General features: G+C 46.0%; 1 protein-coding gene and 1 long non-coding RNA gene across 3 annotated transcripts in view; one reads left to right on the forward strand and one right to left on the reverse strand.

Moving 5' to 3' along the window:
- Positions 1–22,619, reverse strand: part of LOC124255582 (ankyrin repeat domain-containing protein 50-like) — a 156,541-nt gene that overhangs the window by 109,978 nt on the left and 23,944 nt on the right. The window lies entirely within an intron of this gene.
- Positions 1–22,619, forward strand: part of LOC124255627 — a 115,927-nt gene that overhangs the window by 69,339 nt on the left and 23,969 nt on the right. The window lies entirely within an intron of this gene.

The following is a 22,619-nucleotide window of genomic DNA, read 5'->3' on the forward strand; positions in this document are numbered from 1 at the left end:
GGGGAGTATGGAAATGCAGCAACATTGAAAAAGTACATGAATTGTGTTTCAATGTGGCGTTCAGATATAGCCTAACTTCACACCTGCTTGTAAATGTTTCACAGATCCCATTCATCATTTCAACAGAGATAATATAAAGAACATTGAAAAGAAAACATGTTTTGGTGGTTGCCTGTCTGTTGATAACGTACATATGCGTGTTAGGAGTATGACGGCTTGGTGACCATGCTAGTGACAACAGGCAAAGATCGTGACACCGTTTTCCTGGTAGTTATGTCTATAGATCATTATACAGAATTTCCACATGCATTCACTATTCCGTGTCAGTGGTCGACACACATATAATGTTAGAAATATTGTGCGTACGTGTGTGAATGTGGGTAAACGTGTGCGCCATTGATTTTGAGCTAAACAACTGCAGTAAGAGAGGCTCTCATCTAATACAAATATTAACGACACACAGTAGTATCCTGTTACTGAGTTTATCCGTTTTTAGAATAGATCCTCCGTATACACTCTGAATCAGGGGAAGTCGGGTAACCCAGTGGTTAAGGCGTTCGCTCGTCACGCCCAAGGCGCAGTGATATTGCTGAATTTTTGCTAAAACAGCGTAAAACCAAACTCACTCACTCACTCTCTCAAACATGTTGGGGATCGTGAACTATGAATATCAATACCAAAGATAAAACAAAGAGAAGTGTTGAAGACACCAGCCAATGCAACGCAAGAACGTTAATATCTGTGAAACGTACCACTAAACCACGCCAAGAGACATATAGTTTGCACGCGTAGTTCGTACGAGCGTCAGTCGCGTGCGAAGAACACTATTCCTGACTTTGAAACGTTCAAGGATGGTTGATCAGTCTGTGGAACTGCTGTCAATGTTGTGATTTACTGTATTTCACTGGTTCAAGGGATACGGCGCCTGCACCATTAAGTGCAAAACTGGACGATGTCAGCGTGCTGTGGAATTATGGTCAATGTTTGACAGCATGTAATAACATGTACCAGCACACCAATAATGGTGACGATCGATCCCATTAGCAGTATACTAAGATGGACAAGATCGATTGACCTGAAACCAACCTTTACAATATGCAGCACAAACAACAAAACAAACTGCTGTTGTAGTAATAGTCGCATTAGGAGAAGGTGTTGGTGTCGATGATGTAGGTGGTGGTGTTAGTAGTAGTATTGGTGGAAGTAGTAGTATTCGTCGTCGTAGTAGTAGCAGCAGTGGTGGTGATGATGGTAGTGGTGGTGGTGAAGATAAGTAATGGCAAGGACATTTATAACTAGCAGTACACTAACACAAGTAATGCTTCTGGAAAATGTTCCCTTGCACGCCAAATGCCAAGACGATTTCACTGCTTACGAAGATATACCACCTGAATCTACTTTGGTGGTACAGGGAGTATCTACTCCAGTGTACGACGTTAGTTCTGTACTAGAACAGTGTAAGTATATAACCCCAGCCTGAACTGTGGTAATGTTCTACATGTAAATGGGCCTATGCAAATGTTCTTCCCAAGAACCCTGTGTCAAATACAGCTTTGACTGTGGGCCAAGTAAACGTCAATGCATTCCCGAGGAAAGATATTATGCAGTCATAAAACACACCTATGGCTGCTGTTGCCGCCAAGTTTGGGCTATGTTTATAAGAATGTGTATTCATACTTCACGAGCGGGTGAACAGCTGAAAACAGCCAGAGTGCTGTCAGCATGACAGGGCAAGCATGTGTTGTAATAACGTGTACAATTGGGCTATATTTAAATGCATTCACATTTGAAATCGTGTTTCAATTGAGGACCTAACACATGTTTCTGTTCTGTACTAAGAACCGCAAAAGAAAAAAGAAAAAAAAAAGAAAGAAAACATAGCAGTGACGATTCACCAGCATATAACGTTTTAACTTGGATCGTCTCTACATGTCACACGTTTGCTCAAATATAGACAGGAACCAGAACGGAGGCTTACACCTTTCAAAAGGTGTACGTGAGTGAGTGAGTTTAGCTGTACCCCCGTTTTGAGCAACATTCCAGCAATATCACGGCGGATGGGACATCAGAAATGGGGCAGTTAATCTCCGATCAAAAATACGAAATTGAAGCAAGATTAGAGAGCTTAGTTTGTACAACAGACTGAAAAAGAACGATTTTAAGACCTTTCACGGAAGTGTCAAAATCAGAACTGATCCCCGCCCAACTTTCTGTTGGGAGTAACTGTGTGTTTTACCTGGAATGTTTGGAGTATTTAGGTGTTGGTTCTCTCTATTGATATTTTTTTAAAGCTAATCTTGATTTCAGAGACAGGTTTATGTTTGCATCATGGAAAATATGGTCATAACAGACATGGTTACACAAAATGTATATTGTAGCAATGTAGACGTAGTGTAATATGTTGGATTGCGGTAAGGATGCCGATATGATGCCAGTATGATGACACATGATACGACACCTAAGTCAGACGTTTATATCAAATGATTAAACTGAGAAAGAATGCCCGGGTTTCCAAAGGTAAATCACAGCAAGAACTTCCAAATGTAATTAGATATTAGCAGGACGTCAACAAATTGGGCTTTACTGGATATGTGATATAGTTTTGCGGAAATCCCAAGATCAGTGACATCTTGTACACATCCCTCCGTGAACACGTTTTGTACAGGAGAGAATTCCTTACCGTGACAGGGGGCGTGAATAGAACAATGTACCAACCGTGTGTTATCTATGTGATTTCTCTGTATGATCTATGCGTTTTATATACACTGAACCGGAAAAGAAACGCAAGTCAAAATCCAGATTTAGAAAAACTTTACTTTTGACAGATAATGCATGAACACAGGTACATAATAACAATCAACACTTATTGCATGATGATTGGGACATGTCAGTCAATGCATGGAACATTGTTGGTTTACTTTGCATTGAAGACAAAATCGAAATTGATCCAACAAGTCAGTAGCGCGTATGTCCACCTCGTGCATTCACTACAGCTGTGCACCGCCTGAACATGGAGTGAATCAGAGGGTTGACAAAGGCCCTAGGCATTGCCGCACATGTCCGGATGATGGCTGCCTGGAGTTCTGCTGCAGTTGTCGGACGTGGTCGGACTTCATTCAGTCGTCTCTGCAGCTCGTCCCAAAGTGTTCGATCGGGTTTAAATCCGGAGTGACAGCAGGCCATGGCAGTAGTCGGATGTAGTGCTGCTGGAAAAATGCCTGAGTGACTCTAGCAGTGTGGGGCCTGGCATTATCTTGCTGGAAAATGTGTTGCTGGTGTTGGACGAAAAATGGCACAACCTGGGGTCGGAGGATCTGGTCGATATAATGTTGGGCAGTGACTCCAATTCCCCGACCTGGCCCAATATTCTGAAAGAATAATGGCCCTAATCTCTGATTCAGGCCATCGCTGCCCATACCATAACGCTTGGACCTCCCCATGCATCAACTTCCATTACACATTCGTCAGCAAAGCGTTCACCTCGTCTTCGCCATATTCGAACTCGGCCGTCAGCATGAGAAATGCAAAACCGACTTTCATCAGAGAACAATACCAATCTCCACTGTTGTTGACGCCAGTTTCGATGCAACTTAGCCCACTGCAGACGATTTTGCCGATGTCTCGGTGTGACGATAGCACGTCGAGCTGGACTACGACAACGGAGGTGGACTGCTCTGAGTCTTCGCCGAACTGTATCTCCGCTTATTGCTCGGTTGTGACGTCCAATAGTCTGTCGGGCAGTCTCGTTGGCAGATAAGAATCGATCCTCCATGTGCGAACGTTGAATGTGTCGATCTTGCCGTTGTGGTGTGACTCTCGGACGTCCAGGACGTTGGCGGTCAGCAGTGGTCTGTGTAGCAGCAAAACGTTCCTGAAGACGGCAGATGGTCGTTATGTGCACATCGAATGCATTGGCAACATCTGCAACACTCTGTCCAGCTTCAAGACGGCCGATGGCTTGTTCCCTCTCTTGCGTCGTTAACCTTGGCATTCTTGGTGGGCGTTTGTCGGGAGTGATTTCAAACTGATTTGAGGGCATTTTCATACCCCGATATGTCCGTGACATAATGCGCATCATGATTTTCATGACAAACTTCTGCAACCACATCCCACGGCCAATTCAATTGCTGCGTTTTGGCGATGTGCAATATCCAAGAGAAATCACCAAACAGAACCTGAACATTAACAAACTGTTTTTTTACAACAACGGTAACCAGTGTGTAGTTACACTATAATATTTAACAATGTTTTGTCGAATATTTCTTAATTTAGAAAAACGTGCGTTTTTTATGCGGTTCAGTATATGTATTTTATATGCATGATCTATGCGTTATATAAATGTATTATCTAAGTATGACATGTGCATTGTCTTTGTATTTCTCCGTATGATCTGTTAATTGTCTATGTAACTTCTCAACATGATCTATCATTTTCTATGTATGATATATGCCATATGTATGTATTGTCTCTGTATTTTCCGTTTATGACCTATTCGTGTCCATGTATGTTCTGTTTATGACCTATTCATGTATTTTCTCTGTATTTTCTGTTTTTGAGCTATTGATGTCCATTATTTTCTCTGTATGGTTTATGTGTTGTCTATGTATATTCTGTATATCATCTCTACATTTTCTATACACCTTCTCTGTAAGGTATGACCCGTGAAGATCTGGGTTATAATTGATCTTCAGTAACCCATGCTTGTTGTAAGGGGCGACTAACGGGATCGGATGGTCAGGCTCGCTGACTTGGTTGACACATGTCATCGTATCCAAATTGCGTAGATCGATGATCATGCAGTTGCTCACTGGATTGTCTGGTCTAGACTCGATTATCTACAGATCGCCGCCATATAGCTGGAATATTGCTGAATGCGGCGTAAAACTGAATTCACACACACACACACACACACACACACACACACACACACACACACACACACACACACACACACACTGTAAGATCTTTGTATTATCTATGTATTTCCTCTTCCCGCTCCGTTTATGTCTGTCATATTTATATTTGATATGTAATATCTCCCAATCACTTTTAAACTGTGAGAAATCCATGCATTATTTGTATTTATCTGTATTTGATCGATTTATCTATGACTCACCAAAGCTGATAGAAATCTAACCGATATGGAATCAAGATACGGACCTCATATGACTAGTTGTGAAAATCAATTATTTTGAATCTAGAAGCAAAATAGAAACTATTTCATCCCGGGTAAAATTCAGTAATGTACGTGATAAGGAAACTGGTGGACGAACATCTCAAGTTGTTGTTTGGAAACTTCATTATGTAGATGGCAGACTAAACAGAATTTAATAGATGATTCACTTTCGAGTTTATCGATTTTATATCCTTATGATTAGGAAGAAGCCTACAATTAACATTTATTCAAATAAATGTATCAGGCTAGTTAATATGCGTCGCCCATTTTACACGGTTATAAGGCCGCTGGTACATCTCTCATACCACAGAGCTTCAGTAACTACACGTCTGAGTTTTAATCTCGAATTTCCGTTTTAGGTTATGCGTTCACAAGCTCAAGCAAAATGTTTACAAATTCAAAATGTAAGTTACGAACCCAAAAATATTTTGAAATTGTAACGGAAATTCGAGTTGAGAATATGGTTCCTTTCTGTTCCGTTCTATGTCGACTTGTACGATTGCGTCTGGGTGTTTGACGTGTGTATAACGTACGTTCTATGAAGGGTTTGACGTGTGTATAACGTACGTTCTATGTAGGGTTTGACCTGTGTATAACGTACGTTCTATGTAGGGCTTGACGTGTGTATAACGTACGTTCTATGTAGGGTTTGACATGTGTATAACGTACGTTCTGTGTAGGGCTTGACGTGTGTATAACGTACGTTCTATGTAGGGTTTGACGTGTGTATAACGTACGTTCTATGTAGGGTATGACGTGTGTATAACGTACGTTCTGTGTAGGGTTTGACGTGTGTATAACGTACGTTCTTTGTAGGGTTTGACGTGTGTATAACGTACGTTCTATGTAGGGTTTGACGTGTGTATAACGTACGTTCTGTGTAGGGTTTGACTTGTGTATAACGTGCGTTCTATGTAGGGTTTGACGTGGGTATAACGAACGTTCTGTGTAGGGTTTGACGTGTGTATAACGTACGTTCTATGTAGGGTTTGACGTGTGTATAACGTACGTTCTGTGTAGGCACATAATAGGACGGGTTTTTCCTGTTGTGTTCATATTGCTGAGATTGCATGACGGGGGATCCATGGTGGGTTTAATGTTTTTAAGTAGTATAGAACGGTCATCCATGCTGAAGCATGAAAGAAACGTTACATGTTATAAACCAATTTGGAAAGAGAAAAAGGGGTAAGAACCAGTGGTGATGATGGAAATAAAAAGTAGCATGTCCTTAATGACTGACAACAGGGTAGTGATTGTGGTGTGTGCTGCTGCTGTTCCTGGTGATGATGATGATGATGATGATGGCGTTAATGATGATGATGACGATAATGATGATGGTGACGGTGGAAACAGTATAAGTATAATAAAAAGGTAAAATCTGTGGTAGTTGTATCAATGATAGTGTACTGACCTTCAATGATATAATTGATCGTTACACCGATATAACTCAGATGTTGTTTGTAAAGAAAGTACTGATAGTACTGCTGTCATGGTGATCATAATACTGTTGATATTATCAGCAAGTTATATTTACATCAGGGGTGCGAGTGTTGTTGTGTGATTTCTCTCAGAAGTGACCCACAGTGTGACTACTTTTCTACGCATGTCTTTAATCTCGTCTCAAACTATTTCCTTACAACTTCATATTTCTTTTACAAGCCGGTTTCGTTCTTGAGGCGGAAATACATCAAAATCTGAATACAGTGCAAAGAATTTTTAACCCACTTATGTCAGGATATTCAAGGACTGTTCCCTCTGTCGAGCCCTCAGCTATTCTCCAAGCTCAACCCGACCCAACTTAACACCTACAAACCCTACTCCACCCCAAAAAAACACCCCCAAACTTCCTTATCCCTACTATCCCGACTCCACCCAAAACAATACAATTCCGATCAAGCCGACACACAAACCACCACAATCCCGACCAACCAAACACCACTCTAACACCCTAAAACAACACCGTCCTTACAATCCCGACCAACCCCAAAACAACCCATCCCTACCAGTCTGAACTCAAGTCTTCCAAACAGACCCCAACTCAAACAATCCTACTCCTACCAACATGACCCCACCCAAAAAAAACTCACCCCTACAAATCCGACCCAACCCAAAACAAACCCACCTAAATCAACCAGACCCAACCCAATATAACTCGACCCAACCCAAAGCAACCTCAACCCGACCCCACCCAAAGCAACACCAACCCGACCCCACCAAAAGTAACCTCAACCCGACCCCACTCAAAGCAACACCAATCCGACCCCATCCAGAGCAAGTTCAACCCGATCCCTGCCAAAGCAACCCCAACCCGACCCCACCTCAAGCAACACCAACCCAACCCGACCCAAAGCAACACCAACCCGACCCCACACAAAAGCAACACCAACCCGACCCCACCTAAAGCAACACCAACCCGACCCCACCCAAAGCAACCTCAACCTGTCCCCACCCAAAACAACCTCACCCATACAAATCCGACCCCACCCCAAGCAAGCCCACCCAAATCAACCCGACCCAACCCAATATAACCCGACCCCACCCAAAGGAACCTCAACCCGACCCCACCAAAAGCAACACCAACCCGACCCCACACAAAGCAACACCAACCCGATCCCACCCAAAACAACCTCAACCCCAACCTACCCAAAGCGACACCAACCCGACCTCACATAAAGCACCACCAACCCGACCCCACATAAAGCACCACCATCCCTATCAACCCCATCCCTACCGATATTCGTGGATCTGTTACAACCCAGGGAAGATACAAAAGCACTCTCATGTTGCGATGGCGTAAGAGGCGACTAACGGGATCGGGTGGTCAGGCTCCACCCATTTGCGTCGATCGATGATCGTGGTATTAATCACTAGATAGTGTGATCTGCACCCGATTCAATACAAACCCCGTCATATAGCTGGGTGCGGCGTTAAACAATAAACATCATGGAGCGATGGCGTGTGTATTTGACAACACAAGGGACACAACCCATACATGTAGTGATGGCGTGAATCTATATCAAAACAAGTTCGACTTCGTGGATTATCTCTAACAACCCAAAGCAAACCCAAACCGACAACTCACAAAGCAACCTCAACCCGACCCCACCAAAAGCAGACTCCACCCGACCCCACCCAAAGCAACACCAACCCGATCGCTCCCAAAGCAACACCAACCCGATCGCACCCAAAGTAACCTCAACCCGACCCCATCCAAAGCAACACCAACCCGATCGCACCCAAAGCAGCACCAACCCGACACCACCCAAAGCTACCCAAATCCGAATCCACCCAAAGAAACCTCAACCCTACCCCACCCCAAGCAAACCCACCCAAATCAACCCGACCCAACCCAATATAACCCGATCCCACCCAAAGGAACCTCAACCCAACCCCACCAAAAGCAACACCAAGCCGACCCCACACAAAGTAAACTCCAACCTAAATCAACCAGACCCAATCCAATATAACCCGACCCAACCCATAGCAACCTCAACCCGACCCCACCCTAAGTAACACCAACCCGACCCTACTCCAAAAATAACCCCAACCTGACACTACCAAAAGCAACACCAACCCGACTCCCACCTAAAGGAACTCTCAACCTGACCTCTCAAACAAAGCAACACCAACCCGACAAAGCAACACACCAAAGCAACACCCACCCCTGACCCCACCCAAAGCTACCTGAACCCGACACCACCTAAAGCAACACCAACCTGACCCCACCCAAATAACCTCACCCCTACAAATCCGGACTCCCACCCAAAGCAAACCCACCTAAATCAACCCGACCCAACCCAAAGCAACCTCAACCCGACCCCACCTAAAGCAACAACTACCCGACCCCACCCAGAGCAACCACCAACCCCATTCCCACCCAAAGCAACACCAACCTGACTCCCACCAAACCAACACCCAACCTGGACTCCCACCCAAAGCAACACCAACCGACCCCACCAAAAGCAACACCAACCCGACCCAAGCCAAAGCAACACCAACCCGACCCCACCTAAAGCAACCCCAACCCGACCCCACCCAAAGCAACACCAACCCGATCGCTCCCAAAGCAACACCAACCCGATCGCACCCAAAGTAACCTCAACCCGACCCCATCCAAAGCAACACCAACCTGATCGCACCCAAAGCAGCACCAACCCTGACACCACCCAAAGCTACCCAAATCCGAATCCACCCAAAGAAACCTCAACCCTACCCCTACCCAAAGCAAACTCCACCTAAATCAACCCGACCCAACCCAATATAACCTGATCCACCCTAAAGGAAACCTCAACCTAACCCCACTAAAAGCAACACCAAGCTGACTCCCACACCTAAAGCAACACCAACCTGACTCCCACCTAAAACAACCTCACCCATACCTCCGACTCCCACCCTAAGTAAAACCCACCTAACTCAACCTAACTCCAAAAGTAATATAACCTGACCCTGCCTAAAGGGAACTCCTCAACCTGACCTCCTATCCAAAGCAACACTCAACCTGATCGCACCTAACCTAAACTAACCTGACTCCCACCCAAAGGAACACCAATCCGAACTCCCACCTAAAGTAAAACCTCAACCCTACTCCTACCTAAAGCAACACCAACCTGACTCCTACCCAAACTCTACTCTCAACTCAACCCAACCTGATCCCACCCAAAGTAACACCTAACCTGATCGCATCCTAAAAGTAACACCAACCTGACTCACCAAAAGCAACACCAACCTGACCCCACCCAAAGCAACACCAACCTGGACTCCCACTCAAAGCAACACCAACCTGACTCCTACCCAAAGCCAACACCAACCTGATCGCACCTAAAGCAACACCAACCTGACCCTGACCTAAAGCAACACCAACCTGACTCCCACCTAAAGTAACCAACTCCCACCTAAAGCAACACCACCTAAAGCAACACCAACCCGACTCCCACTCAAAAAAGCAACACCAACCTGACCCAACCCAAAGCAACACAAACCTGACCCCACCTAAAGCAACCCCAAGCTGACCCCACCCAAAGCAACACCAACCTGACTCCTACCTAAAGCAACACCAACCTGATCGCACCCAAAGCAACCTCAACCTGACTCCCATCCAAAGCAAACACCAACCTGATCGCACCCAAAGCAACACCAACCTGACCCCACCTAAAGCAACCCCAATCCTGAACCCACCCAAAGCAACTCTCTCAACCCTGACCCACCTAAAGCAACAAAACCTGACCTCCCACCTAAAACTACTAACACCAACCCAACCCCACCTAAAGCAACACCAACCTGATCGCACCTAAAGCAACACCAACCTGACCCCACCCAAAGCTACTCTGAACCTGACCCCACCTAAAGCAACACCAACCTGACTCCTAAACCCAAATAACTCACCCTACAAATCCGACTCCCACCCAAAGCAAACCTCACCTAAATCAACTCTGACTCCAAACCTAAAGCAACTCAACCTGACTCCCACCTAAAGCAACAACAACCTGACTCCCACCCAGAGCAACTTCAACCTGACTCCCACCCAAAGCAACACCAACCTGACTCCCACCTAAAGCAACACCAACCTGACTCCCACCTAAAGCAACACCAACCTGACTCCTACCTAAAAGCAACACCTAACCTGACCAAGCTAAATCAAACCAACCTGACTCCCACCTAAAGCAACCCCAACCTGACCCTACCCAAAGTAAACACCAACCTGATCCCTCCTAAAGCAACACCAACCTGATCCCACCTAAAGCAACCTCAACCCTGACCCCATCCAAAGCAACACCAACCTGACTCCCACCCCAAAGCAACACCAACCTGACACCACCTAAAGTAACACCCAACCTGAATCCCACCCAAAGCAACAACCTCAACCTGACCCCACCCCAACACCAACCTGACCCAACCTAAAGCAACCAATATAACCCTGATCCCACCCAAAGCAACACCAACCTGACTCCCACCTAAAGCAACACCAACCTGACCCCACACAAAGCAACACCAACCTGACTTCCTACCCAAAACAACCTGACCCCACCTAAAGCAAAACTCCGACTCCCACCTAAAGCAAACCCACCTGACTCCAACCTAAAGCAAACCAATATAACCTGACTCCCACCCAAAGTAAACCTCAACCTGACTCCCACCAAAAGCAACACCAACCTGACTCCCACCCAAAGCAACACCAACCCTGACTCCCACCTAAAGCAACACCAACCTGACTCCTACCTAAAGCAACACCAACCTGACTCCCACCTAAATAACTCAACCCCTACAAATCCGACTCCCACCTACACAAAGCAAACCTCAACCTGACCCTACCCAAAGCAACCTCTAACCTGACTCCCACCCAAAGCAACAACCAACCTGACTCCCACCAAAGCAACTTCAACTCCCAATTCCTACCTAAAGTAACACCAACCTGACTCCTACCCAAAGCAACACCCAACCTGAACTCCTACCCAAAGCAACCACCAACCTGACTCCCACCCAAAGCAAAAACACTAACCTGACAACCTGACCCACCTAAAGTAACACCAACCTGACTCCCACCCAAAGCAACACCAACCTGATCTCCCACCTAAAGCAACACCAACCTGACCCTACCAAAGTAACACTAACCTGACTCCTACCCAAAGCAACACCAACCTGACTCCCACCTAAAGCAACACCAACCCGATCCCCACCAAAAGCAACACCAACCTGACTCCCACCTAAAGCAACACCAACCTGACCCCACCCAAAGCAACACCAACCTGACTCCACCCAAAGCAAAAGCAACCTCAACCTGACTCCCACCTAAAGCAAACACCAACCTGATCCCACCCAAAGCAACACCAACCTGACCCCAAACCAAAGCAACACCAACCTGACTCCCACTCCAAAGCAACACCAACCTGACTCCACACCCAAAGCAACACCAACCTGACTCCCACCCAAAGTAACACCAACCTGACCCCACCTAAAGCAACACCAACCTGACCCCACCTAAAGCAACACCAACCTGACCCCACCCAAAGCAACACCAACCTGACTCCCACCCAAAGCAACACCTCAACCTGACCCCACCCAAAGCAACCTTCAACCTGACCCCACCCAAAGTAAAACACCAACCTGACTCCCACCTAAAGCAACACCAACCTGACCCACCTAAAGCAACACCAACCTGACTCCCACCCAAAGCAACACTCAACCCGACCCCACCCAAAGCAAACACCAACCTGACTCCCACCTAAAGCAACACCAACCTGACAACACCAAAGCAACACCAACCTGACTCCCACCCAAAGCAACACCAACCTGACCCCACCCAAAGCAACCACCCCTAACCTGACCCACCCAAAGCAACACCAACCTGACTCCCACCCAAAGCAACACCAACCTGACTCCCACCCAAAGCTACCCCAACCTGACCCCACCTAAAGCAAACCCTCAACCTGACTCCCACACCTAAAGCAACACCAACCTGACCCCACCCAAAGTAACTACTCTCAACCTGACCCCACCCAAAGCAACACCAACCTGACTCCCACCCAAAGCAACACCAACCTGACCCCACCCAAAGCAACACCCACCTAACCTGACTCCCACCCTAAAGCAACACCAACCTGACCCCACCCAAAGCAACACCAACCTGACCCCACCCAAAGCAACACCAACCTGACTCCACCCAAAGCAAAGCAAACCCCAACCCTGACCCCACCCAAAGCAACCTCAACCTGACCCCCACCAAAGCAACAACACCAACCTGACTCCCCACCCAAAGCAACACCCAACCTGACCCCACCCAAAGCAACACCAACCTGACCCCACCCAAAGCAACACCAACCTGACCCCACCCAAAGCAACACCCAACCTGACCCCACCTAAAGTAACACCAACCTGACCCCACCCAAAGCAACCTCAACCTGACCCCACCCAAAGCAACACCAACCCGACCCCACCCAAAGCAACACCAACCCGACCCCACCCAAAGCAACACCAACCCTGACCCCACCCAAAGCAACACCAACCCGACCCCACCCAAAGCAACACCAACCTGAACCCCACCCAAAGCAACTACACCAGCCCTGACCCCACCCAAAGCAACACCAACCTGACCCCACCCAAAGCAACACCAACCTGACTCCCACCCAAAGCAACACCAACCTGACCCCACCTAAAGCAACACCAACCTGACCCCACCCAAAGCAACACCAACCTGATTCCACCCAAAGCACCCACAACCAACCTAACTCCCACCCAAAGCAACACCAACCCTGACCCCACCTAAAGCAACCCTCAACCTGACCCCACCCAAAGCAACACCAACCCGACCCCACCTACAAAGCAACCTGATCCCACCCAAAGCAATCCCTCAACCTGACTCCTGACCCCACCTAAAAGCAACATCAACCTGACCCCACCCAAAGCAACCCCAACCTGACTCCCACCCAAAGTAACACCAACCTGACTCTACCCACCCAAAGCAACACCAACCTGACTCCAACCCAAAGCAAACACCAACCTGACTCCTACCCTAAAGCAACACCAACCTGACCCCACCCAAAGCAACACCTCAACCCGATCTTCACCCAAAGCAACACCAACCTGATCGCACCTAAAGCAACTCCCCAACCTGACCCCACCCAAAGCAACACCAACCTGATCCCACCTAAAGCAACACCAACCTGACCCCACCCAAAGTAAACCCCAACCTGATCCCACCCAAAGCAAACACCAACCCTGACCCCATCCAAAGCAACACTCAACCTGACTCCCACCTAAAGCAACACCAACCTGACTCCCACCCAAAGCAACACTCAACCTGACCCCACCCAAAGCAACACTGAACCCGACTCCCACCCAAAGCAACACCAACCTGACCCCACCTAAAGCAACACCAACCTGACTCCCACCCAAAGCAACACCAACCTGACTCCCACCAAAGCAACCCCAACCTGACCCCACCCAAAGCAACACCAACCCTGACCCCACCCAAAGCAACCTCAACCAACACCCCTACCCAAAGCAACACCAACCTGACTCCCACCCAAAGCAACACCAACCTGACCCCACCCAAAGCAACACCAACCTGACTCCCACCCAAAGTAACACCAACCTGACCCCACCCAAAGCAACACCAACCCGACCCCACCAAAAGCAAACACCAACCCGATCCCACCCAAAGCAACATCAACCTAACCCCACTCCCACCCAAAGCAAACCTCAACCTGAACCTACCCAAAGCAACACCAACCCGACTCCCACCTAAAGCAACACCATCCCTACCAACCCCATCCCTACCGATATTCGTGGATCTGTTACAACCCAGGGAAGATACAAAAGAACTCTCATGTTGCGATGGCGTAAGAGGCGACTAACGGGATCGGGTGGTCAGGCTCCACCCATTTGCGTCGATCGATGATCGTGGTATTAATCACTAGATAGTGTGATCTGCACCTGATTCAATACAAACCCTAGTCATATAGCTGGGTGCGGCGTTAAACAACAAACATCATGGAGCGATGGCGTGTGTATTTGACAACACAAGGGAGACAACCCATACATGTAGTGATGGCGTGAATCTATATCAAAACAAGTTCGACTTCGTGGATTATCTCTTACAACCCAAAGCAAACCCAAACTGACAACTCACAAAGCAACCCTCAACCTGACCCCACCCAAAGCAACCTCAACCTGACCCTACTAAACAAAACAACTCCTCACCTCTACAAATCCGACTCCCACCTAAAGTAAACCCACCTAAATCAACCAGACCCAATCCAATATAACCTGACCCAACCCATAGTGTAACCTCAACCTGACTCCCACCCTAAGTAACACCAACCTGTAAAATAACTCCCTCAACCTGACACTACCCAAAGCAACACCAACCTGACCCTATCCAGAGCAACTTCAACCTGACTCCCCACCCAAAGCAACACCAACCTGACTCCCACCTAAAAAATCAACCTCACCCTACAAATCCGACCCCACCCAAAGCAAACCCACCTAAATCAACCTGACCCAACCCAATATAACCTGACCCCACCTAAAGCAACCTCAACCTGACCCCACACAAAGCAACACCAACCTGATACCCAAAGTAACACCAACCTGACTCCCACCTAAAAGCAACCCTTAACACTGACCCCACCCAAAGCAAACTCAACCTAAATCACTCCACCTACAAATTGAACCAACACCAAAGCAAACACCACCAAAATCAACCTGACTCCCACCCAAAGCAACCCTCAACCTGACTCCCACCCAAAGCAACACCTAACCTGACCCTACACCAAAGCAACACCAACCTGACCCCACCCAAAGCAACACCAACCTGACTCCCACCCAAAACAACTAACCCCAACCTGACTCCCACCCAAAGCAAACCAACCCAACTCAACCTGACCCAACCTGACAATATAACCTGACCCAACCTAAAGCAACTCTCAACCTGACCCCACCCAAAGCAACTACCAACCCGACCCCACCCAAAGCAACACCAACCTGACCTCCCACCCAAAGCAACACCTCAACCTGACCCCACCCAAAGCAACTCAACCTGACCTCACAAAACCTGACCCCACCTAAGAGTAAAAGCAAACCCCACCCAAAGCAACACTAACCTGACTCCTACCCAAAGAAACCTCAACCTGACCCCACCCAAAGCAACTCCCAACCTGATCCCACCCAAAGCAACACCATCCTGATCCCACACAAAGCAACACCAACCTGACTCCCACCCAAAGCAACTCTCAACCTGACTCCTCACCCAAAGTAACACCAACCTGACCCCACCAAAGCAACACCAACCTGACCCCACCCAAAGCAACCCAAATCCGACTCCCACCCAAAGCAACCTCCACCCAACCCCACCCAAAGCAACACCAACCCTGACCCCACCCAAAGCAACACCAACCCGACCCCACCCAAAGCAACCACCACCCTGACCCCACCCAAAGCAAAACACCAACCTGACCCCACCCAAAGCAACACCAACCTGACCCCACCCAAAAGCAACACACCAACCTGACCCCACCCAAAGCAACACCAACCTGACCCCACCCAAAAGCAACACCAACCTGACTCCCACCCAAAGCAACACCAACCCGACCCTCACCCAAAGCAACACCAACCTGACCCCACCCAAAGCACCTCAACCTGACCCCACCCAAAGCAACACCAACCTGACCCCACACAAAGCAACACCAACCTGATCCCACCCAAAGCAACTTCCAACCCCAACCTGACCCCACCCAAAGCAACACCAACCTGACCCTCACCCAAAGCAACACCAACCTGACCCCACCCAAAGCAACTCAACCTGACCCCACCCAAAGCAAAACACCAACCCGACCTCAACCAAAGCAACACCAACCCTGACCCCACCCAGAGCAACTCTCAACCTGACCCAACCCAAAGCAACACCAACCCGACTAAAGCAACCAAACCCAACCCCCAAAGCTCCCTGACCCCCCCACCCAAAGCAACCACCTCAACCCGACCCCACCCAAGCCAACACCAACCCGACCCCACCCAAAGCAACACCAACCCGACCTGACTCCCACCCAAAGCAGCACCAACCCGACCCCACCCAAAGCAACACCAACCCGACCCCACCCAAAGCAACACCAACCCAACGCCACCCAAAGCAGCTTCAGCCCCCACCCCACCCAAAGCAACATCAACCCGACCCCACCCAAAGCAACCCCAACCCGACCCCACCCAAAGCAACACCAACCCGACTCCCACCCAAAGCAACACCAACCCGGCCCCACCCAAAGCAACACCATCCCTATCAACCCCATCCCTACCGATATTCGTGGATCTGTTACAACCCAGGGAAGATACAAAAGAACTCTCATGTTGCGATGGCGTAAGAGGCGACTAACGGGATCGGGTGGTCAGGCTCCACCCATTTGCGTCGATCGATGATCGTGGTATTAATCACTAGATAGTGTGATCTGCACCCGATTCAATACAAACCCCGTCATATAGCTGGGTGCGGCGTTAAACAATAAACATCATGGAGCGATGGCGTGTGTATTTGACAACACAAGGGAGACAACCCATACATGTAGTGATGGCGTGAATCTATACCAGAACAAGTTCGACTTCGTGGATTATCTCTTACAACCCAAAGCAAACCCAATCCAACCCCTCACAAAGCAACCTCAACCCGACCCCACCCAAAACAACCTCACCCCTACAAATCTGACCCCACTCAAAGCAAACCCACCTAAATCAACCCGACCCAACCCAATATAACCCGACCCCACACAAAGCAACCTCAACCCGACCCGTTCAACTTTGCAGTGTCATGCTTCATTTTATAAAGAATTATGAATTCTTATCCATTAACAATCCGGGTGACAGTCGTAATTATTTCACATTGTAAACACTGAAAAATACCTACAAACACATTAGGATGTCAGATTATTGTCCATCATCATTAAGGGTTTTACAGTGCAGTGCTGCTGGAGCGTGAAGCGGCACAAATACAAACAAAACTTATTTATAATTGTGGTCTGTTTTTAAAAAAACCATAAACAATTTACATTATTTCATCCGATCACAGCTGTCACGTGTCTCTAAGTCCTCGGTTGTTTACATACAGTTCTCGCTCAGGGAGCATGTAATTCTGATTTAGTGTAGTGGAATCTTCATGAACAGTGCAAGGGAGGTAACTCCGAGAGGACTAAGTACAAGAGACAGGCTGGTGAACGTGCACTGACAGCTCTCTGTGAAATGAATGTTGTAATGTTATCACTATTTACACGAGGATGATACATAAATAACGCTCGAAAAGCAATCCTATGGTCCTAGTGAGGAGTTAAATGACGTCAGTCCTTGGTTGGTCAAGGCCATCCTCTCTCAATAATGCTGGGAGATGTTCTTTAACTTTATTTGAGTAGTATGTGATATGAGACGGTAAATACCGAGATGATTCTACCCGTAAATGTTGTCTTTGGACGTGTAGAAATGTTTGTGTGTACGTGCAGTTCATGTAGCGTGATAAATGTCCCTTGCACCATGGTGTTATTACAGTGTGTACACGGGTACATTAAGGAGACCTCACAGTTAACGTAGATAACTAAAACAGTAAGTCTACACACAGTTTAATTCACCTAAACATCAGCTTTTCACTTTCCTATTTCTGCCCTTGAGAATGAGTGAACGAGTATACACTTTTTATCATTTATGTGTTTGTCTATAACTATGTATGTATGATTTGAAGTGTTCACGGGTATGGTGTGGGTCATACATGGTATGTTACCCAGTCTTTCCATAGTATTTATATTTGTATATTTATTTGTATTTAGATGCAGTTGCTATAATCAACTGGTGCAGTCAGTCCGCGCCCCAGTACTAACCACAGGGTACGCTTATAAATATTGTTGTATATTTATAAAAACTAGTCTTTATGTATATCATATGTATTCATAGTCAGTGTAGTTTATCCTTGAATGTATTTGATAAATGTATGAGTTGACTACATTATACCACGTCATCCGCTTGATTAAATGTGTGAATATATATGAAATATAAATATTAATTGTGATTATGATTGTGATTGTAATGTACCTTTACATATGCATGTGTGTACATATCTATGTACTCATTGATGTGTATATGTTTCAGGGCGTTTGTTCTGACGTATACTCCGCCAATAAATCCTTTTAACTTAAAACCCGACCTGTGTGTCATGACTGAACACCCCCGGTTACAATCATGTGGAATGGCAGCTGGCTGGTGGCGTCAGACACGATGACGGAACCCATTTAAGTCCAAGGTGAACCTTGACTCATCAATTGCACGTGTGAAACATAGTGTGATTTTTCATACCCACCCCCGATGCGTTTGGGTCTATTTTTTTCGGATCTCAGGACACCTGGTGGTCAATGTGCAACATGCTAAAGTGGGGCCAATGGTTATCTTTGAACATACCGAAAGTACTCGGAGAATTCAACATTCCTGTGTTTTTGCCGCTCTGCTTAACTCCAATATCTCCTACTTTTTGCGAAGAGTATATTTCAAAAGTCAGGACGACCGAGTGAGTGAGTTGGGTTTACGCCCCATTCAGCAATATTCCAGTTATATGGCGATGGTCAGTAAATAATCGAGTATGGACCAGACAATCCAGTGATCAACAGCGTGAACATCGATCTACGCAATTGGAATTCGATGATATGTGTCTACAAAGTCAGCGAGCCTGACCACCCGATCCTGCTAGTCGTCTCCTACGACAAGCATGGGTTGCTGAAGATCAATTCTAACCCGGATCTTCACGGGTACACTTCGACCGAAAAGAGGTTTGGAGAAATTACTTTTCAATTATATTTTACAAAGGATTATGACTTTAAGGTGAAAATAACATGTCCCGCATTACATACATTCTTCTTTGTCATTATATGTATTCAGCGTTAAGATAAATTAAGATGACCAAACGCTAACAAAAACAAATCCAATGTTAAATATATGTCTTAATAATTAATTGTTTCCATTCAGTCTCTCTTTTATGAATTTTCGGTTATAAATTTCATGGAAGAACGGGTTGGTACACACGTGCATACAAATAGAAGGACATAGTGCTGTGACTGGACGTTATGACCTTTGTACTTCCTCGTTGCTGTTTAAGAAATGTATAGATCAAGCAGGATTACATCTGCTATGGTTGCAGCACAGGCACTTTGTTTAAATTCATTTTCTATGGGTTGATGGTGATCTCATACTGAACTCCAAAGGCATGTTCTGTGATAATAAGTCAACAAAGATGAAGGCAATGTTTTTAGGCGTATAAATTGATGATGCTATGTGGCAGGCAGGAGGCACAGTGATAGACTTGCCCCGAAACAGCGCCCACAGCCGGAAATGCTTCACGTCCAGTAGCGTTTCAACACTCTCATCAATATATCGACCCGCGCATAAACACTACTGAGCCGTATGTTTCCTCCTGTGCATTGTTAGTAACGACACGGCTTCCCCAGCTGTCCTCAACGGTTTCAACCCGTGAAGATCCGTGTTAGAATTGGTCTTTTGCAATCCATGCTTGTCGTTAGAGGCGACTAACGGGATCGGGTGGCCTGGCTTACTGACTTGGTTGACACATGTACCATGACTGTGTATATCGAGGCTCATGATGTTGACCCCTGTCTGGTCTAGACTCGATTATTTACAGACCGCCACGTAGCTGGAATATTGCTGAGTGCGTCGTTAAACAACAAACAAACAAACAAAGATGTTTCACACCACATCAGGGTCGTCATGGAAAGATTGTGTTGACTGTGAGCGTGTGTGTGATCTGACATAATGTCAAACATCGGACTGATTGCTCTCTTATAAACTCAACACGTGAGTCCACCCGTTGATACAGCTATGTACCTGTACATTACACGTATTAGCTGATATATTTGCTGTTCTGATTAACCAGATTCTAAACCTATCTTTGGACATTCACAGCATGGCTCTTCGTCTTGTGGCAACTGCGCGTTGTCTGTTTCCTCCTGTAACAGAGTTGTTTTTTTGGGGGTGGCAAGCAATAGCGATCCCTGCCTTACAAGTAGAGTGACTTAATCTCCTAGAGTTGTTATATGACATTGCTGTATAGGGTACATCTCGGTGGGTCAGAGAAGGCAGGTACTTCTCACGGTCTTCCTTACGTGAACTCACTGATCTTGTAGAATAGCTATCACTGCTACTGTAAGCTCTTTTATAATCCAGTTCTAAAATGCAACAGTGTGGGAGAAATGACATGAAAAGATTAAATGCCTTAAATGGCGTGATCAACAGACAGACATGATAACTGTGAATCTCATTATGTTTAAAGGGAAAAGAATATTTCTGTGTAGACCATTCTGATTTCAGGCTCTGAACAACCACATGCATTAAAATCCTATGAGGCAACAATTCTATAGTACTGTATAGTGATAAAAAATGTCGATTGATTTTCCCGAGGGCCCCGTTCCTCAAAGCGCTCTTAGCGCTAAGGTGATCGTAACTCCCATACTTTAACATAGACTCGCAACTCGTAAGCTGATCGCAACGTGTCATCTGTTATACGCCTGAATGTATGGCAATGCATGAACAAATCGACAGTGAGTGAGTGAGTTATTTTTTAACGTCACATCGGCAATATTTCAGCCATATCGTTTGAGAACATTTGACATTGAAAAAGAACATAGATATTATAAAAACCTGCCGACGAAGGACTTCGTAGTGGGGGTATATAGCGTTCATTCCGTCCGTCCGTCCGTCCGTCCGTCCGTCCCGAAACTTTGTCCGGAGCATATCTCTTAAAGTTTACATGCTAGGTTCACCAAACTTCACACACATGTTAATCATTACCCATTGATGTGCGTTTCGCTATTTTAATTTATTTTCGGAATTTTGTTTTTATGCTGTTTCCATGGAAACACGACTTGGTGCCAAATGTGTTTGATGGTTTTGTACGGAGCACATCTCTTAAAGTTTACATGCTAGGTTCACCAAACTTCACACACAAGTTAATCATTACCCATTGATGTGCGTTTTGCTATTTTAATTTATTTTTCGGAATTTTGTTTTTTTGATGTTTCCATGGAAATACGACTTGGTGCCAAATGTGTTTGATGGTTTTGTCCGGAGCACATCTCTTAGAAGTTTACATGCTAGGTTCACCAAACTTCACACACATGTTAATCATTACCCATTGATGTGCGTTTCGCTATTTTAATTTATTTTTCCGAATTCTTTTTTTCGCTGTTTCCATGGAAATACGACTTGGTGCCAAATGTGTGTGATGGTTTTGTCCGGAGCACATCTCTTAAAGTCTACATGCTAGGTTCACCAAACTTCACACACATGTTAATCATTACCCATTGATGTGCCTTTTGCTATTTTAAATCTTTGTTAGAATTTGTTTTGTTTCAATAGTCATGACTTGGTGCAAAATATGTTTGATGGTTACCTGGCCACAGCATATCATCGAAACTGTACATGCTAGGTTCACCAAACTTAATACACAAGTTAATCATGACCCACAGATATGTCATGTGCTAAAAAATAACAATCTTCATCTACGTCCACTTCATTGTGTGCAACAAATTCAATTGTAGGTCAGGTTTCCAAGGGAAAAAAATGTTTCCATAGATTATTACTATAATCAGTACATGGCAAAACTATTATCTAACATGTATATAACGTTTTGTGAGCTGCTGATCCTTGTCACATTATATATATCAATATCAGTCATTTCCATGTCCCAAAGTGGGAAGCGGGGGTATGTGAGCTGTGCTCACTTCTACACTTGTTTCTAATAAAAGTAGATGTTTGCAGGAGAGATTTTTGATAACATGAAAGCAAAGAGAGTCAGTAAAGATTAATATGTATTGTTTATATTTTGAGTGTCTATTGATATAGTTAAGTGCTGTTAGTATTGCGTTTGCTTCTGCTGTGACAATAGAGCTGTTATCAGGCAATGGATAATATATTG

This window comes from Haliotis rubra, unplaced genomic scaffold (genome assembly GCF_003918875.1).
Source record: "Haliotis rubra isolate DU_JTF1 unplaced genomic scaffold, ASM391887v1 Scf1156, whole genome shotgun sequence".
NCBI classification, from domain to species: domain Eukaryota; kingdom Metazoa; phylum Mollusca; class Gastropoda; order Lepetellida; family Haliotidae; genus Haliotis; species Haliotis rubra.